Source organism: Canis lupus, chromosome 12, assembly GCF_003254725.2.
Source record: "Canis lupus dingo isolate Sandy chromosome 12, ASM325472v2, whole genome shotgun sequence".
Classification (NCBI taxonomy): Eukaryota; Metazoa; Chordata; class Mammalia; order Carnivora; family Canidae; genus Canis; species Canis lupus.
This window is the reverse complement of record NC_064254.1, coordinates 36,172,337-36,191,804: the sequence shown is the minus strand read 5'-3', so window position 1 is coordinate 36,191,804 and position 19,468 is coordinate 36,172,337. Positions and strand designations below refer to the sequence as shown.

General features: G+C 37.0%; 2 long non-coding RNA genes across 14 annotated transcripts in view; one reads left to right on the top strand and one right to left on the bottom strand.

Moving 5' to 3' along the window:
- The window catches only part of LOC112658443 (uncharacterized), a 161,457-nt gene that overhangs the window by 23,980 nt on the left and 118,009 nt on the right, over nucleotides 1-19,468 (bottom strand). For both annotated transcript variants that reach the window (XR_007401225.1, XR_007401224.1), the window contains exon 2: nucleotides 9,483-9,700. This is a non-coding gene — a long non-coding RNA (uncharacterized LOC112658443). The remainder of the gene's footprint in view (nucleotides 1-9,482; nucleotides 9,701-19,468) is intronic.
- Nucleotides 1-19,468, top strand: part of LOC112658445 (uncharacterized) — a 108,437-nt gene that overhangs the window by 11,072 nt on the left and 77,897 nt on the right. The window lies entirely within an intron of this gene.

The following is a 19,468-nucleotide window of genomic DNA, read 5'->3' as shown; positions in this document are numbered from 1 at the left end:
TATACATCCCAGTATAAGGAAACTGATACCTCTCTTAATGAAGGGAGAAAATTTAGCAAAAAAGAAAAAGTGAAATGCTGAAAAAGGAGACAAATCAACAAGCAAAAAATGTATAATATTATGAATGAAAGACTTTGAAGACAAGTGCATAGGTACAATCCACAAAAAAATCAGTTTGCACAGTATTGCAATGATCTACACACATTTTAAATGTATTCAAATATTTTGTATTTCACAAGTCTTTTTAATTTTGTTATTCATTTTTTCATGTTTCATTATATCTTTTTTAATGAATGTCCCAATTTTATTTTTTGTGATTTTTATCTGTTTTTAAAATAATTTATTTTTTATTGGTGTTCGATTTGCCAACATACAGAATAACACCCAGTGCTCATCCCATCAAGTGCCCCCCTCAGTGCCCGCCACCCAGTCACCCCCACCCCCTGCCCTCCTCCCCTTCCACCACCCCTAGTTTGTTTCCCAGACTTAGGAGTCTTCATGTTCTGTCTCCCTTTCTGATATTTCCTACCCATTTCTTCTCCCTTCCCCTCTATTCCATTTCACTATTATTTATATTCCCCAAATGAATGAGACCATATAATGTTTGTCCTTCTCCGATTGACTTATTTCACTCAGCATAATACCCTCCAGTTCCATCCACGTCGAAGCAAATGGTGGGTATTTGTCATTTCTAATGGCTGAGTGATATTCCATTGTATACATAAACCACATCTTCTTTATCCATTCATCTTTCGATGGACACCGAGGCTCCTTCCACAGTTTGGCTATTGTGGACATTGCTGCTATAAACATTGGGGTGCAGGTGTCCCGGCGTTTCATTGCATCTGTATCTCTGGGGTAAATCCCCAGCAGTACAACAGCAAAGAAACAAACAATCCAATGATGAAATGGGCAAAAGACATGAACAGAAATCTTACAGAGGAAGACATAGACATGGCCAACAAGCATATGAGAAAATGCTCTGCATCACTTGCCATCAAGGAAATACAAATCAAAACCACAATGAGATACCACCTCACACCAGTGAGAATGGGGAAAATTAACAAGGCAGGAAACCACAAATGTTGGAGAGGATGAGAAGAAAAGGGAACCCTCTTACACTGTTGGTGGGAATGTGAAATGGTGTAGCCACTAGGACTTTTATCTTTTACAGCAAAATTGCTATATAGCAAACTAGTTATGCAACAAAATGTTTGCAGCAAAAATACCAGATGTGTCTTGGTTCAGCATACTCTAGAGCATGTTAGAGTTCTTCTATCTCCACCTAGCACAATATGTGTATGTCCTGTGTCATAATTACTGGTTGTCTTTCCTTCATTTTCATCTAAACAAAGCTCATTAAGGTTGGGGATTTTCTAGGAATTAATACAGTATATGACACCCTGTAATCAAAATAGATACTTGTTGAAGTAATGAATGAGCAAATTTTTCAAACCTTGTTTTTGCATTTCAAGTCAGATAATATAAATCAACTTATGCCTAGTTGGATATAATTCTATCTAGGCTTTGAGGAGATACACAATAATCAAGTCACCTAGTAAACTTGCTGTGCTTCAGTGAAGAAACACAAGGTAGCTCAGAAAGTCATTACTAATTAAAATGCTAAGGCAGACTCTGATTTAACATGGCTCATGACTGTCTAAGTTCAACACAGTACAGGTAGAGCAGAAAGGAACATCCTAGCACAGAATATTTTTTCTGTTCTGCAATAATATTTATACTGAAAGAAAGAGGAATTTAATTCATTTATAAACATGAGATAATTACAAATACTTCCATAAAATATCTTCACTAATCATAGACTCTTCTTTCCAAGCTATGAAAAGAATTTATTCATCTGTACTAAAGCAATATACATAATATATTTGTTTTATTTTTAAAAAATTATTTACTCTTCAGAAAATGCACTTAATTGGATATATATAATTCATTTAAAAGTGAAATCGTATTTTAGAAATGTCAATTTTAACCTGAATGATGGTTTCAAAAGCCATAGATATGTTTAAATGATATTTGGATTATTCTGAAATGCTGGCAGAAGTATTACTTTTCATAAAAGCAATATTCCTCATCATTTATTGTATGTTTTGTGTTCATAGTAGGAATAATACAATTGTTTTAATTCAGGCTGCTAAAATAATTACCACACACTAAGTGGTTTACAAACTATAGACATTTATTTCTCACAGTTCTGAAGACTGGGAGTCCAAGATCAGGGTAAAGGCATTATGGAGCTCTGGTGAGAGTGGTTTTCAGGTTGCAGATGTAGACTTCTCCTTCACACATCTGACCACAGAAAGCTCTCTCTTTACTCTTAAGAAGGCAATAATTCATGCATGACAGCTCCGCCCTCGGACCTCATCTAATCCTAATTACCTCTCAAAGACCACAACTCCTAGTGCCATGCAGGGTTTCAACATATGCATTTGGAGCAACACAACTCTTCCTTCAGTCTCTAACAATTATGGAGCCAAGAACATACTTGAAACAATGAGTAGCAATTAACGGTGGTGGTGGTGGTGAAGACAATTGGTTGCATAGGGTTTCCTGGAAAGAGTAAGAAGAAGATAAAATCTGGGGCTTCACGGAGGAACTGGGACTTTGAGATCAGATGAGATTCAGTAAATGGGAAGAGAAAGGAAGTCAACTTCCAGGTAGTGGAAGCCCAAAGAGGGCAACTCTGGGAAACCAATGAGGAGGCCAAGCAGCGCCCCCAGAGGGCTAGGACGCAAGAAGTAAAAAGAAGCTGGGGTGTTTGGATTCATCAGAGAGGCATCTGCAGGTTTTCTAAAAAGGAAGATATATATGTCTTTGATGCTTTAGAAAAGTTATTTGCCTGTGGCTTACAAGCATATTATAGATGGGAAAGACCTAAGGGAAGAAAGTTGTTTTTCCACAAACACAGTAGAAATGAAAAAAGAAAGGGCAAATGATGGAAAACATCCCAAAGGATGGCTGGAAAGGACTTAATAACTAAGCCAGGAGGAGTCGTCCAGAATGCCCACTTACCTAGATTTCTATAACAGTTCATTGACTGATGCTCTCATCTCCACCCTTGCCAGCTGACACCTGATATTTATCAAAATCCCCTCCTGAGCTCCCCATTACCCTCATACCAAAGCATGGATCTCTGGCGTGACCCTGAGTGATCTGTTTCATGCTTATCTCTGTAGTTTCATCTCTCCAGCCTCACATCCCCATTCCCTGTACACCAGCCACATCTAGGTTCCCACAAATGTGGCCTCCCCTGTCTGGAATTTTTGTAACTCATTCTTGCCTTCCTGACCCAGCGCCATATCTCTCTCTGTCTCTCTCACACAGGAACACACACCCCACTTCATTTTGCTAATCGCCAATAATCCCTGCTTTCTCAATTTGAATGTCACTTCCTTATACAAACTTTGTCTTACCAAAACTAGATAAGGTTGCCTGGTTGTGTGATTCCATAACACTCTGAATTTCTGAGTGTATATACATAATCAGTTGTGCAATATCTGCCTCTCCACTAGACTGTAAGTTTCATGTGGGCAGAGATATTCTCTGACACTTCTATGGTTATATCCACAGTACCCAATCCAGGATCTTGAAATACAATTTGTATACCAAAAGTGTTTATTATGTAAATTAATGAGACCCTAAAGTATTATTAGTGATTGGAAAGAAGTTGTGACAATACTTCACCCAAAATTTAAATCTTGGGAGAGGAAGCCACCATGCAAAATGCAAATTAGTAACTACCAGTAGTTCTACACTGGTTTCCACTCATTCCTTCAGCTTCATCTACCCAGTATTTGTCTTTTATTTATAATACTTATGGGTATTTTCCACCTGTTACCACCTAAAGCCAAAGAAAATAACACTTGGCAAATCTGTTCTCTATTTTATCTCCCCTCATTACCTACATATCAAATTATTTTGAACAGTAAGAGATATGAAGTTGTAAAAATAAAACATTCTGCATTTTTAAAATGCCAAAGGTTATGTTTATAAAATGTATTTTTTCTTCCTATCCTGAGAGGATTTTTCTCATCTGCTATAATTCAACTTCAGATGCTATTCAAACAATCACAAGAATGATTCAGCATCTAAACGGCACCTGAGATATCCTCCCTCCTAATGTGGCAAAAGGCCCAATTTTTAATATCCATTATCATGGAATTTCCTCTTTTTATGAGGCATTTCCAGCTGGGGAAATTGGTAGAGGAAACAAAAAAAAAAAAAAATGCCTTTTCTCTTTGAATTCATCAAACAAGTTTCCAAACATGCTAAGAGAACACTGACTGGAGTGTAAGCTGCTGGAAGACAGTGTTTTGTGCATGGTACAAATTCAATGACTTTTTAACTTGCAAAAATGTTATTAAATTGCCAAGCTCAGAAAGCAATTCTCTGGATTAAAGGAACACTCACATGCTCTGAACCCACCTATTAAATAAGAACTTGCAAGACTTCAACTCTCAAAAAAGAGAAATTATCAAAAGGCAAATCAAAGATTAAAAAGAAAAACTTGAAGAGAACAGCTGAGGAAATAGGATTTTTCCACCAAATTCTCTGACACTTAACTTGGAGAAGAGGACTATTACTACCTTATTGGTACCACCATCATATAATTGAGTCCTTATTGTATATGTATCCGGTTCTGGTTATTTTACAAAAATGGTTTGAGTTTTTCCTCCCTTAGGACCACCATATCTGCTATAGGCCAGGTGTGCTATAAACAATTCTTCTTCTCAAAGAGTGTGAATAGGGGATCCTTGGGTGGCTCAGCGGTTTGGCACCTGCCTTCAGCCCACAGCGTAATCCTGGAGTCTCAGGATCAAGTCCCACATTGGGCTCCCTGCATGGAGCCTGCTTCTCCCTCTGCCTGTATCTCTGCCTGCCTCTCTCTCTCTCTCTCTCTCTCTCATAAATAAATAAATAAATAAAACCTTTCAAAAAAAAGGAGTGAGAATAAACGAAAACCATTGTATTACAGAGGAAGAGTCCAAGAGTCCAAGTATAATACAAACAAAAATTGTTAAAAGTAGGGCACCTGGATAGCTCAGTTGGTTAAGCACCTGCCTTCAGGTCCTGGGGTTCTGGGGTCAAGCTCCACATCAGGCTCTCTGCTCAGTAGAGAGTCTGCTTCTCCCTCTGCTTCTCCCCCCACTTGTGTGCTGCTCTCTCTCTTTCCCTCTTTGTCTCTATCTCTCTCATAAATAAATAAAATCTTTAAACAAAAACTGTTAAAAGTGCAGCCAAGTTCTCTTTACCCAAAGTGGTCAAGAAACAGGAACAAGAAACAGGGACATCTGACTAATGAAGTATCCAGTTTAATATTATATAGTAGCCAGATACTACAAATGCCTGAAGATTTAGAAAATAATACAATATGCTATAAAAAATTATATCTAATTTAATCTATACTTAATACAAATTCTCAGGATCTTTCCAGGCCCCATGACCATCATTCAGAATGTCATTAGCTATTGGTAAGAAGAGAGGAGCCAAGCTGTACCCACTCCAAAAGACATCTAGAGTGTTTTGCTATTATTTAATACATCCCTGATCTTGATGGCAACTTACTTACTTGGTCTTTCTTACTTTTCAGATGACAGTTTAATGCTAATTCTGACTCCAAATCAAGTAGTCATGAAGTCAGGAACTACAGATTTTAATATTGAGTCTGCTCCTACCTTTGTGATCATGAATAGGTCAAATAAGTACTTTGTAAAATAAGGAGACTGTTAAAATAATTGATCAAGGCCCTTTCTACAATAAGAATCTATGAGGGTTAGAAGAGTCATTCTCATAAAGTTGTGTGTAGAAAATCATCAATGGGGATCCCTGGGTGGCGCAGTGGTTTAGCGCCTGCCTTTGGCCCAGGGCGCGATCCTGGAGACCCGGGATCGAATCCCACGTCAGGCTCCCGGTGCATGGAGCCTGCTTCTCCCTCTGCCTGTGTCTCTGCCTCTCTCTCTCTCTCTCTGTGACTATCATAAATAAATAAAAATTTAAAAAAATTAAAATAAAAAAAGAAAATCATCAATGTAACAATGCAAAAACAAAACAAAACAAAACAAAACAAAAACAAAAACAAAAACAAAAACTAACTGCTCTGTTGCGAGAAGAGCTGTGAACACTAGTAGTGGAGTATTTCTCTCTCCTGAAACTTCTCTAAGGGGAAAACTGGTTGTGATATCTGCTATATGAAAGTTAGGCTTTAAGATGAACAAAGTCAAGACTGAAGTATGGCTTCAGAAAGAGTTTAGGATAAGTTACCAGCATCTGACAGAACTGGGAAGGGTTATCTGAGCACCAGTGCCTGTCTGGACTCAAGACTGATCCATGCATTCTGCCTCCATGCTTTTCTTGCTTTCAGTTCAGCACTTCTTTTTTTTTTTTTTTTTTTTTTAGATTTTATTTATTTATTCATGAGAGACACAGAGAGAGGCAAAGAGATAGGCAGAGGGAGCCTGAGGCGGGACTACATCCCAGGACCCCAGAATCATGACCTTAGCCAAAGGCAGATGCTCAACCACTGAGTCACACAGGTGCCACCCAGTTCAGTATATCTTAGTCACCATCCTCATCCTGGTAATGACACTTAGACACCACTTACTAAGGCTGCAATATTCTCATCAAGCTCTCTTGGCTCTTTGACCTTCTAACTTACATTTCTGCCACTCTAACCATTTTCCACTTTCTTTTCCCAAGCCAGAGTTGACAGTTTTTACAGCCACCCTCTGCCACTAGGGCCCAGCCAGGAAAGAAGTGAGCCAATGTTTTAAACATTCTACATTAATTTATTCTTTCAATAAGTAATTATTAAGAACCTACTGTGTGCCAGATACTATAAATGTACAAGGAAATAGTAGGAACAGGTGCTAAAGTGAAATGATACAGGGTGATATAGGAATGTTAAAAACTACTTTAGGTTGATTGGTCAAGAATAGGCTCACTGGGGTGGAGATACTGAAATCAAGTCCCAAATGATAAGAAAAGGTCGGACATACAGAGAACTGGGGGTAGGGAGAGGGCCATTAATGGAAAGGGAACTGTGATGGCAAAGGCCTTAAAACAGAAATGAACTTGGTGAATTGAGGAACAGAAAAGACAGTGTGGCCAAAACACAGGGAGAGATTTGGAGAGAAGACAAGATGAAACTGAAAAGTTACACTGAGGCAAAGAAGGGAAGTCATTGGAGGGACTTCCAAGGGAAGAAGGGAGTAAGGAAGGAACTTTCAGGAAGCTCAAAGGGAGAATCGATTTTCTTGTCTTTTCTAGTTTCTAGAGATGTCCTACATTCCCTGGCTGATGGTTCTCTTCCTCCACCTTTAAAGCCACAGTGGCAGACTGAGTCCTTCTAATCATCATTCTGACCTCCTCTTCTCCCTCTCTCTTCCAATTTTAAGGGCCATTGTTATTATACTGGGCCAACCCAGACAATCCAAAATAATCTCCCTATTCTAAAGTCAGATATTAACATTATTTCCATCTGCAACCTAATTCCCCTAAACTAACATACTCATAAATTCTAGAGAATAGGATGCGGACATCTTTGGGTAGCCATTAGTGTGCTAATGGCTACTACATACCGCCTACTGCAATATGTGTATATATATGTACGTATATATGTATACATACACACAAGAATTATTATGCATATTTATGTTTGCATATCTGTACATATATGTAATATATGTTTATAAGAACAAATGAGTATCTATACCTGCATATATTTCTATAACATACAAACACACACATTTCTTCTACTAGAATTTTTGTCCAGGAAGAATTCTCTTCTACAGAAACAACCTATATACTTTTTCAGTTTAGAAAGGCTATAAAATCTATCATATTGTCCTTACCTTGTTTCCCAAGAAGCTCAAAGTTAAATTTAAATCTCAGACATAATAACTTACTCATCCCAGATAATCACTATATCTATTTTTCACTGTCTACTCAATGTCAGATCTGTATTTGAAAGTCTTTTTTATAATTGTACTGTATTATATTTATTTCAAATTAGAAACCACCTCAAATGCATTTTTTGGAAATAGAGTAAGTTAAAAATTATAAACAATAACAGGAATAACAGAAATCCCAGGAAAGCAAAATGATAGCTTTATGCATTCTTTAGTTCCATGAAGACCACAACATTAAAAAACAAATCATGGAAAGCTAAAACCTTACAGTAACAAGATTCCAAGTCCCTGAGAAGGGAAAGAACATTCAAACTAGCTTTCCATTTTCCATCAAGCTCTGAAGCATTCCAAGAAAATCAAAATGTGATAATCCCAGTCAGATAGAGTATCCAAAAGAAAAAAGAAAGAAAACTTTCCAGGAAGAAATGGAGCCTGAGTGGCTGGATGCTCTCACTACACAGCTTTGAATTACCCAAGCCTTGCCATTCCTTAGACATTCATCCTTTCCTGATACTTTACCTTGAGAGGTCCATGGGCATGTTAAAAGATTTTAGATGAGACATTGAGCGCGAAATACTTCACACACATTAAAAGCCCCAGCCCTCCTGGAGTAGACCTACCTTCCCCTCTCCTGCAAGTGGGTGATCCTGCTCCTCTCTGGAGACCCAGACATGCATCAAGGAGAGGCTTATAACCAGAGGGCTCAGGAAGAAGACCACAAATGTGTACACAGAGAAGCCCTAACTGCCAAACTGCCCACCCAAGAGATCAGCTCACCTCCTTGAAAATATCTCCTCTGAAACAGAGGAGACAGAAATGAGTTCAAAATTAGGCACCAAAATCTACCAGCCTGTGGGCAAGTCACTTAAGTCTCAGAACCCCAGTATCCTTGTTTCTAAAAAAGAATTACTAATAACGACCAGCTCATAAATTTTCTGTGATAATGAAGTGCCATAGGGTTCGTAAACTTCCTGGCTTACTTTCTGACATGGTAAGTGCTCCATAAACGTTAGCTATAGGTATTGATGAAAGTAACAATAAAAATTAATAATGCCTCAACTCATATGCCAAAAACATTGTATACTGGATAGTCCAACAGAATCTATTTGTGTGCATTCTCAAAAACAAAGCTCTAGAAAGAAATCTGGTTCAAAGAAAACAACACAGCAAGCATTTAACCTATAAACAGTCTGCAGTAATAATAGCCATCATTTTTTGCAGGGTATACTCTGTACCTGTTACTGGATCAATTTGTTTTGAGGACCAAGTAACTTTTATAAAAAAATTTACCACAATCTTTATAACTACCTAGACTTATTAGTTTTAAACCTGAAATTACTCATCTTATACATAAGTAAATGGAGGCCCAGAAAAGCTAAGTACCTACCCACACAGCTGGTGAGTTGCATTTTACCCCAGGATTGTTAGGCTGTGACTTTGTTGAGTTTATTACATCTCAAAGAGAAATGGGATATCTTACAAAATGCTAGTCTTTTAAATGCTTGATCACATATGCACCATAGGGTCTCTCCCCAGACTGGACCTCCCCTTCCTTACCTTGCTTCTCAAATTATGGGCCAAGCCACCTGTCTATTTCACAGACTCTGCAGATCTTCAGCTGAGTGCTCTGGGACCCAGATCCAAAGGGTCTTCCTCTGCAAAGTCAGTTTTCTTGATTCCCTGAGGTCAGCTGTTGACTGACAGCCCAACTTCTGAATGGTGAAGGCAGAGTCTTTCAGTTTCAATGATGCCACCATTTTTCTCCTCCCTCCCTGCTAGAAAGTAACAGCACTTTAATATTGGCTAAGAACTTCAGATCAGAAATCAGGTAAACTTGGTTTCAAATCCTAGCTCCAACATTTATTAAATGTGTGACCTTGGGTAAGTTATTACATAATACACAGTTTCTCTACTTGTAGAATGGAGGTAATAACAGTATTTATCACATTGGTTTCTTGAAAATATTAGACAACTAAACTGAGTAAACATAGAACCATTAGCATAATACCTGCACAAAATTAGCATTCAATATATGTAAGATATTATTATAACACTCATCACAATTTTTATGTTCAGTGTCTTCTTCCGTAGCAGACTACAAATGTCGTATTTATTATAGTGTCCCTAGTCCCTATCACAGTGTCCAGTCCCCAGCTGGGACTTCATGAACATTTGTCAGTTGAATAAATGAAAGAATTAACCTTTTATCAGGCAGATCACAACCCACCCTCCCACTCTCAACCTTCTCTCAAGCGGTGATCTGATGAACTCCTGTACTTGGGGATTTCTAACCTTTGCCTCAAATGGGATACTTGAGGGAGCGAGGGAGATGTAGAAATATTTTTGAGGGAACTTTCTACATAACGTGCTGTATGAAACCTCTGCACTATGCTCTTTCAAAAACACTGAAAGATCAACACTATTTATCTTGGCTTCTAGAGTCAGACTGCTGTTTCTTTGACAGTGATATGACACAGACTCTGGGCCACATGGGACCCCAGTATATTCTGATTATGTAAGTATTTCCAAAGCCTTCCTTCCAAGGAGGCCTCCTTTCCAAGGAGGTTTCAGTATATGCTTCCTTAGCCTTTGGTGTGTTGTGGCTAATGAGTAGCCACTCTAGTGAGAGAAAATAAACCAAAAGAATAGAAAGAGGTGAAAAGAAGAGGAAGAGCCAGTGTGGAGTGTGGAAACTGAATACTAGCAAGTTTTGAGAAAGTATAACAGGGGGCTGAAGTAGCTGCTGAACAGTAATGTTTGAGGTAGTGTGAGATGGATGGAGAAAGTATTTTAAGATAGTTTTCTGAGGGATAATAAGAGGAATTCACCTTTAAAATCCCTTCACTTGGCTTTAGATATATATCTTTTTTGTAAGATTTTATTTATTTACTCATGAGAGACAGACAGAGAGAGAGAGGCAGAGACACAGGCAGAGGAAGAAGCAGGCTCCATGCAGGAAGCCTGACATGGGACTCGATCTCAGGTCTCCAGGATCACACCCTGAGCTGCAGGTGGTGCTAAACCACTGAGCCACTGGGGCTGCCCATATTTTTTTTTTTAAGATTATTTATTTATTTATTCATGATAGACATAGAGAGAGAGAGGCAGAGACAGAGGCAGAGGGAGAAGCAGGCTCCATGCCAGGAGCCCAACATGGGACTCGATCATGGGACTCCAGGACGGCGCCCTGGGCCAAAGGCAGGCGCTAAACTGCAGAGTCACCCAGGGGTCCCCTGGCTTTAGACATATTTAAAAATCACTTTTCAAAAATATCTGAGATTTCTAAGTTGTGTCTCTTTTGAATATGAATGCTTGCTAAAATTGTCCAAAGAGGTCCTGCTTTCTTTACCTTTCATACACACCCAGTCAATGAACATCTATTACTATAAACTGGGCTATGTAGATAGGATAATTTCTTTTTTCAACACCCTTAACCATAAACATCTTCATATGGAGTCCTGTTTATTGACTTTCTCCTTCAAAGCTGTCCTTTGTATTCATATTTTTTTAGTTCAGCTGCATTATAATGACTACTTCAAGAAGCCAATTGAACATACAATGTAACTCCCCAAGGGTCATTTTCCCTTTTAAGGTCAAATATCCAATCACATCACTTTCCATGCATCCTTTGTTGTGTTCTGTTGAATGAGTAGGTCACTGCTGGCCTCCCGCAATGTCCACAGAAGTAAGGAGTGTGAAGTTCTTAAGACAGAGTGTTTCTCTCCTCCACCTACTATCAATGCCACCTTAGTAAAATCACAGAAACTCTCTGGGCCCCTGAGTCTTTATTGTGGTTGTTTTTTTTTTTTTTTGAAAAATCTGTACTGGATTTTAATAATACATGCTTATTGTAAAACTCTCAAACAATGTGAAATTATATAAAGTGAAACTCTGTTCTTTTTGCACTTCCCACTCTCCCACTCTGATTAAAGCTACTATATTCAGGTGTTATCCTTCCACATTTTTCTATGTGAATGTGTGTGTGAAACAGTATATAATTTTTACAAATAAAAAATGTGTATTACATTATATAGCATGCAATTTTCTTAAAAAGTAGAATATACCAGACATCATATTCTACAGCTTACTTTTTCATGTTTTCAAAGAGAAACATTAATATATACAGTTTTTGTGAGTCTTACGTGAAATAATAATATATGGAAACACTTTGATAATTACAAAATACTATGTAAAGATAGCAAATTATTGTTACAACTAAGAGCTCTTTGCTCACAGTTTACTCTTCCTGAGTTGTACTTTGGGTGACCAGCTTTCCTTTTTCCTGTTTTCATGAAAATAAAGTTTTTCCTGCATTCAAAAACACAATCTTAAAATATATATATTTTAGAGTGCCTGGGTGACTCAGTTGGTTAAGTATCTGTCTTCAGCTCAGGCCATGATCTCAGGGTCCTAGGATCGAGCCCCATGTTGGGCTCCCTGCTCAATGGGGAGTTGTCTTTTCTGTCTGCTGGTCCCCTCGTCTGTGTAAGCTCTCTCTCTCTCAAAGAAAATCTTTAAAAAATAATAATAAAAAATACATATTTTAACATCTCTAAAATAGTGGCATGTATTATAATCAATAGTGTGTCTTCATTTAATTTGGTATCATTTTTCCTATCTACTAGCATTTTAGGTTTGATGAAATAAGCTATGTGTATATCTTTTTTTCCCTTATTCAGTTTGACTACAAAATTGGCATGTTAGGTATACTACTTCATTTCTCTATTCCTCCACATCTTCATCCATTAAATGCCAATAATATTTAGAAGTGTTATTATGAACAAGGTAAATAGCACAGAGCATGGCTTAAGATTGGCATTTATTAATCATAAGATGTATTCTTTCCTTTGCCCCTCTAAATAAAATTCAAAATCCTCAGGCTGATATATGAAACCCTAATCACATCACTGCAAGTCACATACTTCATCCTGTAATCAATCTGTACCATCTCCTATGCCCTAAATCTACTCTATACTCCCCTGGTCCTTTCCTCTCAGATAACTGTTATCAAAATCTCTTTCACCTCAATGACAACACACAGAGTTTTTTCTAATATTGTTGGTGAAGATGTGATCTCTTCCATCTTTGAGTCTCCACAGCACCTTATTTGTGCTAAGTCACACCTTCTTTTACCTTTAGCATATTCTCACCTTCTAGAAATTCCTTCAGAACATACGAGTTCCTCACCTGTGTACTCCATACACCCTGTCTCAAAAAGGAAGTGTTCAGTAAATGACTTTTACATGGAAATTAAACTCCAACATTAATCTCTGTGGTTATGAAACACTGCTGCCAGAAATAGTAACATCTTCACTATTTCAAACCTTGCATAGTTTCAACTGGAACTTTTATTAGTCTGGAAATATATTTAAAGATAACTTACAAGTAAATATTCTCTTAATTTGTTCAAATCCTTACTTTAGGAAAAGGATTTTTATACCCAGTTTTTATTTTATTTATTTTGAAAAAAAATGTTAAGTTTTCCACATGTAAAATGAGATAAGATAAATCAATTCATCAATTGTAATTAATGCTCTGTCACTTCTCTGAAGACAAAGCTGCTTGAATATTCCTGAATGAGAATATTTATCTAATCTCATACATTAGAATAACCACATATCTTGTCCATTTAAATGAAAGCTATTACTGTAGTATCTAGAACTACATGCATTCTCTATTAAAGACAGAAATGCAGCCCATCAACTGCTCTTATTCAATACCAATGTGTTTTTTGTGGGAAGAGTTCTTTTTATAAATAATGACACATACTCATCTTGCTAAAATTGTACAGAGAAACAGAGACCTCCAGTGGCTGACTGACTTTACATAGAGAAGTGCAAAATGTGAACAGCACAGAGCAGATGGAAAAGACATAACAGATTATTCACCCAAGGGTTCTTCAGTCTAGCCTTTCTTTCCTGCCATGTATTTTAGTACTTCATCAATTCCCGTCCAAATGTCTAGGGAGAACTGTATTCTCAACATCATGCTAGGAAATCATTTTCCCATCCCATAGAACTTACTATTAGAAAGTTTACATGATACTTATTTAAATTATTTTATTAAATTATATTACATAAATTGATTTAAATCATTATATCTTCTAATTATTTTCTATGACTTTTACTATTTAGTTTCACTACTTATAAGCACTGAACTTAAATACATAAAAAAATCTCAATTGATCTTTGTTAGATAAACTACACACATTATATACATGTAAGAAGAAAAATACAGGCATTGACAAATATGACAACTTTTTAGTAATCCAAATTAACGGAATTAATGCAAGAAAGCAAGATGTTACTATAAAATATATTTCCTAAAATTTCATTACTTATATTTATTATATAATTCCATTAAGCTTAAAAGAGTTTCTGAAGAGTGATTAATAAGATATATGCTTTAATAAAGTCAAAAGCACAATACAAATACAGAAATAAATAAAGAAGGGTATTTTTAAATGTTTGGAATCTTTAGTACATTAAATGTCCCAGGGGATTTTTTTTTAAAAAATCATTATCCTTTGCCCTATTTATAATATTAGAGGGCCACATAGCTCCACTAATTCAATGAACAAGGATTTGGCTAGGTGTTAAAGATATAAAGACTCATTTATTAACTTTTTAAATGTTCAAATTCAGTTTTCACCAAACACTGCTGTAGAGTCACTCAACAAAAAAATGGAACAATGTATGTCAAATATCTATTAAGAAAGCCCAGTTCTAGATGAGAGGTTATTTCTAAGTCTGATTTTTAAAATAAAGTAGAAGGAAATGATAAAGAATGCCTTCCAAACAGTTTCTTCATAAATATTCATGCAAGTTTCTTTCTCCAAATCCCCATACAATGAAATCTCTCTAAACACAACTTTGAGGCCAAATGTACAGGACACAAAATAAAAAGTTTAGTTAATGTAAGATATTGCCAAAATTACATATTTGCACATATTTATTCATAAGATTAAGACATCTGAAGTCAAAGCGACTGAAGACAGGGGCCATGTCTTTGCATGTATGGTCCCAGGCAAATGGCAGTCACTCAATAAGTTCTGTCAATAAATACCTAGAATAAGGTTACATCACCCATCTCCATCTTTCCCAAACATATCAAATGGATAAGTCTGTTACCCTTTCCTCAAAGCAACAGAGAAATACAAGTTTGAGGGACGCCTGGTTGGCTCAGCAGTTGAGCATCTGCCTTCGGTTCAGGGCATGATCCCAGGATCAGGGATCAAGTCCCACACTGGGCTCCTTGCAGAGAGCCTACTTCTCCCTCTGCCTGTGTCTTCGCCTCTCTCTCTTTCTGTCTCTTATGAATAAATAAAATCTTTAAAAAAAAATATTTGATAAAGTGAAATATCACATTGAATAAATCTTAATTGCAGCTGGTGTCAACTACATGGGCTACTCAGTACAGGTAAACACTGCCAAAGTATTAGAAAAGCCAATTCTGGATTCAGTGATGAAAAGAGGAAAGAGATGGCACATTTTTAAATACCCCTACTTGAAGGATGATGACCAAAACAAGATGGCTCTCCAATCTTCCCAAATTTCCCTTGCTTTTGTCTTTTGGTGGAAATACAAAGAACACTAAGAAAAGGCAAAACCACGTGGTGGGGTAGGTAGTAGGAAACCAAATATTTCATATTCTGCATAATCTATTTCTAGATGGGTGTATTTGTCCAAATAACCAACCAATTCAACAGGCAGAGTGGTCAAGTCCACTGTTGCAGCAATAGGGAAGCATATTTTTCTAATGAAAAATCATTGTAAGGTTCAAATAACTCTGTAGTCATCAAATGAATTATGACTAGGGATTCAATCAAAATGGGATTCTTCTAAAAATAACTTACTGGGATCCCTGGGTGGCGCAGCGGTTTGGTGCCTGCCTTTGGCCCAGGGCGCGATCCTGGAGACCTGGGGTCGAATCCCACGTCAGGCTCGCTGCATGGAGCCTGCTTCTCCTTCTGCCTATGTCTCTGCCTCTCTCTCTCTCTCTGGGTGACTATCATAAATAAATAAAAATTCAAAAAAAATAAAATATAAAATAAAAATAAAAATAAAAATAACTTACTGCTCTTAAAAATAGAAAATCGGGGCGCCCAGGTGGCTCAGTTGGTTAAGCATCTGCCTTCAGCTCAGGTCATGATCCCAGGGTCTTGGGATTGAGTCCCATGTTGGGCTCCTTGCTCAGCATGGAGCCTGGTTCTCCCTCTCCCTGCTATTCCGCCTGCTTGTGTTCTCTCCCTCTTTCTCTGTCATATAAATAAAATATTTTTTAAAATAAAAAATAATAAAAATCTTTAAAAAGTACTATTTTTTCCTACTTCACTCTCAACTTCTTTATAGTCATATAGATTTGCTGTTTTCTTCACTGTCCTTTTATGTGAAACCAAAGTGACATATTTCTGGACTTGGTAAATGGTAAATGAGAACTTAAAGTCATATTTCTGAAAGACCAGGGTAGAAAACTGCTTTTCTTTTTCTTTAATGCCCTATATCTCATACTGTATCCAGTATCTCTTGGCTATTTCTAGACCTAGATATAAAAATACAATGTATCTAAGACTTTTCCATCATGACCAAAACATTTGGCTCATTTATATGGATAAAAAAAAATGAAGGAAGGCCAAAAAAGATGCATTAATAAGAAAATATACACAAAACATTATCAAACAAGCCATCTCACCTTCTATTCTAAAGCAACTTGATAAAAATCGCCTACCTACCAATATCACAAATACACATTTTTTGTGCGTGTGAAAGCACTTGGAAGCAGGGAAACAATGTAGTTAAGACTAAGGACCAGAAGATATACTTGTTCATTTGCCAATGTGACTTTAGACAAATTATTTACTCTCTCCATGTTCATCTGTCAAATGGCAGAATAAAACTACATACTTCATTATAAAAATTAAGATAATACATAGGAAGAACCTGGTATGGGGCCTCCCCATAAGAAAAATTAGCATATGGTTATTAGTAAAGAAGTTGAAAATGGGGGCACCTAGGTCGCTCAGTGGTTGGTGTCTGCCTTTTGCTCAGGGTGTGATCCTGGGGTCCTCGGATTGAGTCCCACATCAGGCTCCCAGCAGGGAGCCTGCTTCTCCCTCTGCCTATGTCTCTGCCTCTCTGTCTCTCTCATGAATAAATAAATAAAATCTTAAAAAAAATTGAAAATGAGGCCTTATACATTATGCTGAAAATTCTTTTAGGGCACATTTTTATTTTTTATTTTTTTTTATTTATGATAGTCACACACAGAGACAGAGAGAGAGGCAGAGACACAGGCAGAGGGAGAAGCAGGCTCCATGCACCATGCACCGGGAGCCCGACGTGGGATTCGATCCCAGGTCTAGGGCACATTTTTAAAGCAAGCTAAAAAAAAAAAAAAAAAAGGAAAGAAGAAAGAAAGAAAAGAAAAGAAAAGAAAAGAAAAGAAAAGAAAAGAAAAGAAAAGAAAAGAAAAGAAAAGAAAAGAAAAGAAAAAGAAAAGAGAAAAGAAAAAAGAAAGAAAAGAAAAGAAAAGAAAAGAAAAGAAAAGAAAGAAAAAAAAGGAAAAGGAAAAGGAAAAGGAAAAGGAAAAAGGAAAGGAAAAGAAAGAAAAGAAAAAAGAAAAAGAAAAAGAAAAAGTAAAAGAAAAAGAAAAAGAAAAATAAGGCAAGCTGCCTAGCTTAGGGCAGGCATAATATACATTAAGAATGTTCCAGCTCCCCCTGCAAAATCATTCAAAGAAAAATCCAGAGGACTTGAAATCTGAATGCACAAATATCAAAATTCAATGGTCTTTTCCTCGTTTTCCCATTCTCATCTGGTGATCATCTTCTTTTTGTCTACTTTTCCCTTTGCCACTGAGAACCAGTTCTCTGGGTCTCCTCCCACAACTCTGCTGATTTCTTCTTTCTTTCTTTAGTTCCTGAAATGTAGGACCTTATGATCTAAATTTCATTCCATTTTCCCCTCTATTTCTACAACTATCTCCCTCTTGGAAAATTTATCCAATCCCTTGCCTTCAGCTAACACGTCTATGAAGACAGTCTCCAAATCTGAAATACAAGTCATGTTATCTTTCTAAACTTCTTTTGAGTTTGTCCAGCTGCCTCCTAAAGCTCTCCACCTGTCCCACTTGCACTTCACACTTATTTCCCTTCTCTACTCAACCTGCTCCTCCTCTTGACTTCTCCATTCCTACTATGTGTGGCCATCATCCCAAGCACCAAGATTTACAATGTGGCATCATCTCTCAATTCTTTTTTCTTATCCTCCATACCCAAGTTTTAAATGAATTCTATAAATTCTGCTTCTGTGATATCTTTCCAAATTAAGTCTCTCATCTTTGTTAGCACTTCCTCTGTCTTAACTGGCTCCTTATCACCTATCGTCTATGATATGTAGAAAGGCCTCCCCTGTAGGGTTCTCCATCCTCAAAATCTCCCTCAGTCATAATCCATTTTATAGTACACTCTTCCTAATCACAATTCTCATTGAGCCACTTACCTAGCTTATTACCTAAACCAATATCTTCCTAGCATTCTCAGACCTCTGTGATATGGCCAATATCCTCTGTTTCCAACATTATTTCCCACTATGTTATTCTTAATGACTCCTTTACACCTGCCCATTTGAATCACTTACACATTTCTAACACTGCAATTTGTTGATGCTTTCTTTTTCCTTGAATCCTTTCCCCTATCTCTACTGAGGTCCTCACTTCCGATACACATGCATGCAAGTAATTTCTCATGTCCTATGAATTGCCCAAACTATCCATAATATTTTAACAATACTTCTCATTTTATACTTTCTAATTGAATTATCTGGGTACATTTCTAATCTTCCATATGAACTACAAATCAGTAACTGCCAGGATCTATAAATAATGCAATTTTGTATCCACTATTATATCCAGCACAGGTTTTGCATATATCACATCATCACCAACTTATATTAATTGTTGAAATAGTTATGAAATGCTCTTCTTGACTTTTATTCTACAAGTGTAAACTTAATTGCTAGTTCAGGATCATATTCACCTTGCAATAGCATCACTGGAGTATTGTATGGTCTTTGCACCATCTACTGAAAATTCCTTAAAAATAAGTAGGTACTGGGGTATCTGGGTGGCTTAGTCAGGTAAGTGTCTGCCTTTGGTTTAGGTCATGATCCCAGAGTTCCGGGATTAGATAGAGCCCCACAGTTGGGAGTCTTCTCCCTCTCCTCCTTCCCCCATTCATGCTCTCTCTCTCTCACTCTCTCTCTCTCTCAATAAAAATCTTTTAAAAAAATAAGTAGGTATTATCACAAAAATGCAGTCAGCAAAGCCAGTAGACACAAGCACAAACTCAGTGAGTGACAAGGTAACACAAGAATCAACAAAATCCCACAATCATCTTTGCAAAAATATTTCTTCACAGCTCCCAGCTCCAAATGTAGCTTTATTAATGGATGGCATAGGCAAAAAAAGAAAAAGAAAGAAAAAGAAAAGAAAAAAGTGGCACATACTTTCAAAATGTGTTAAGTTTCTGTGATGCTGTTAGATTC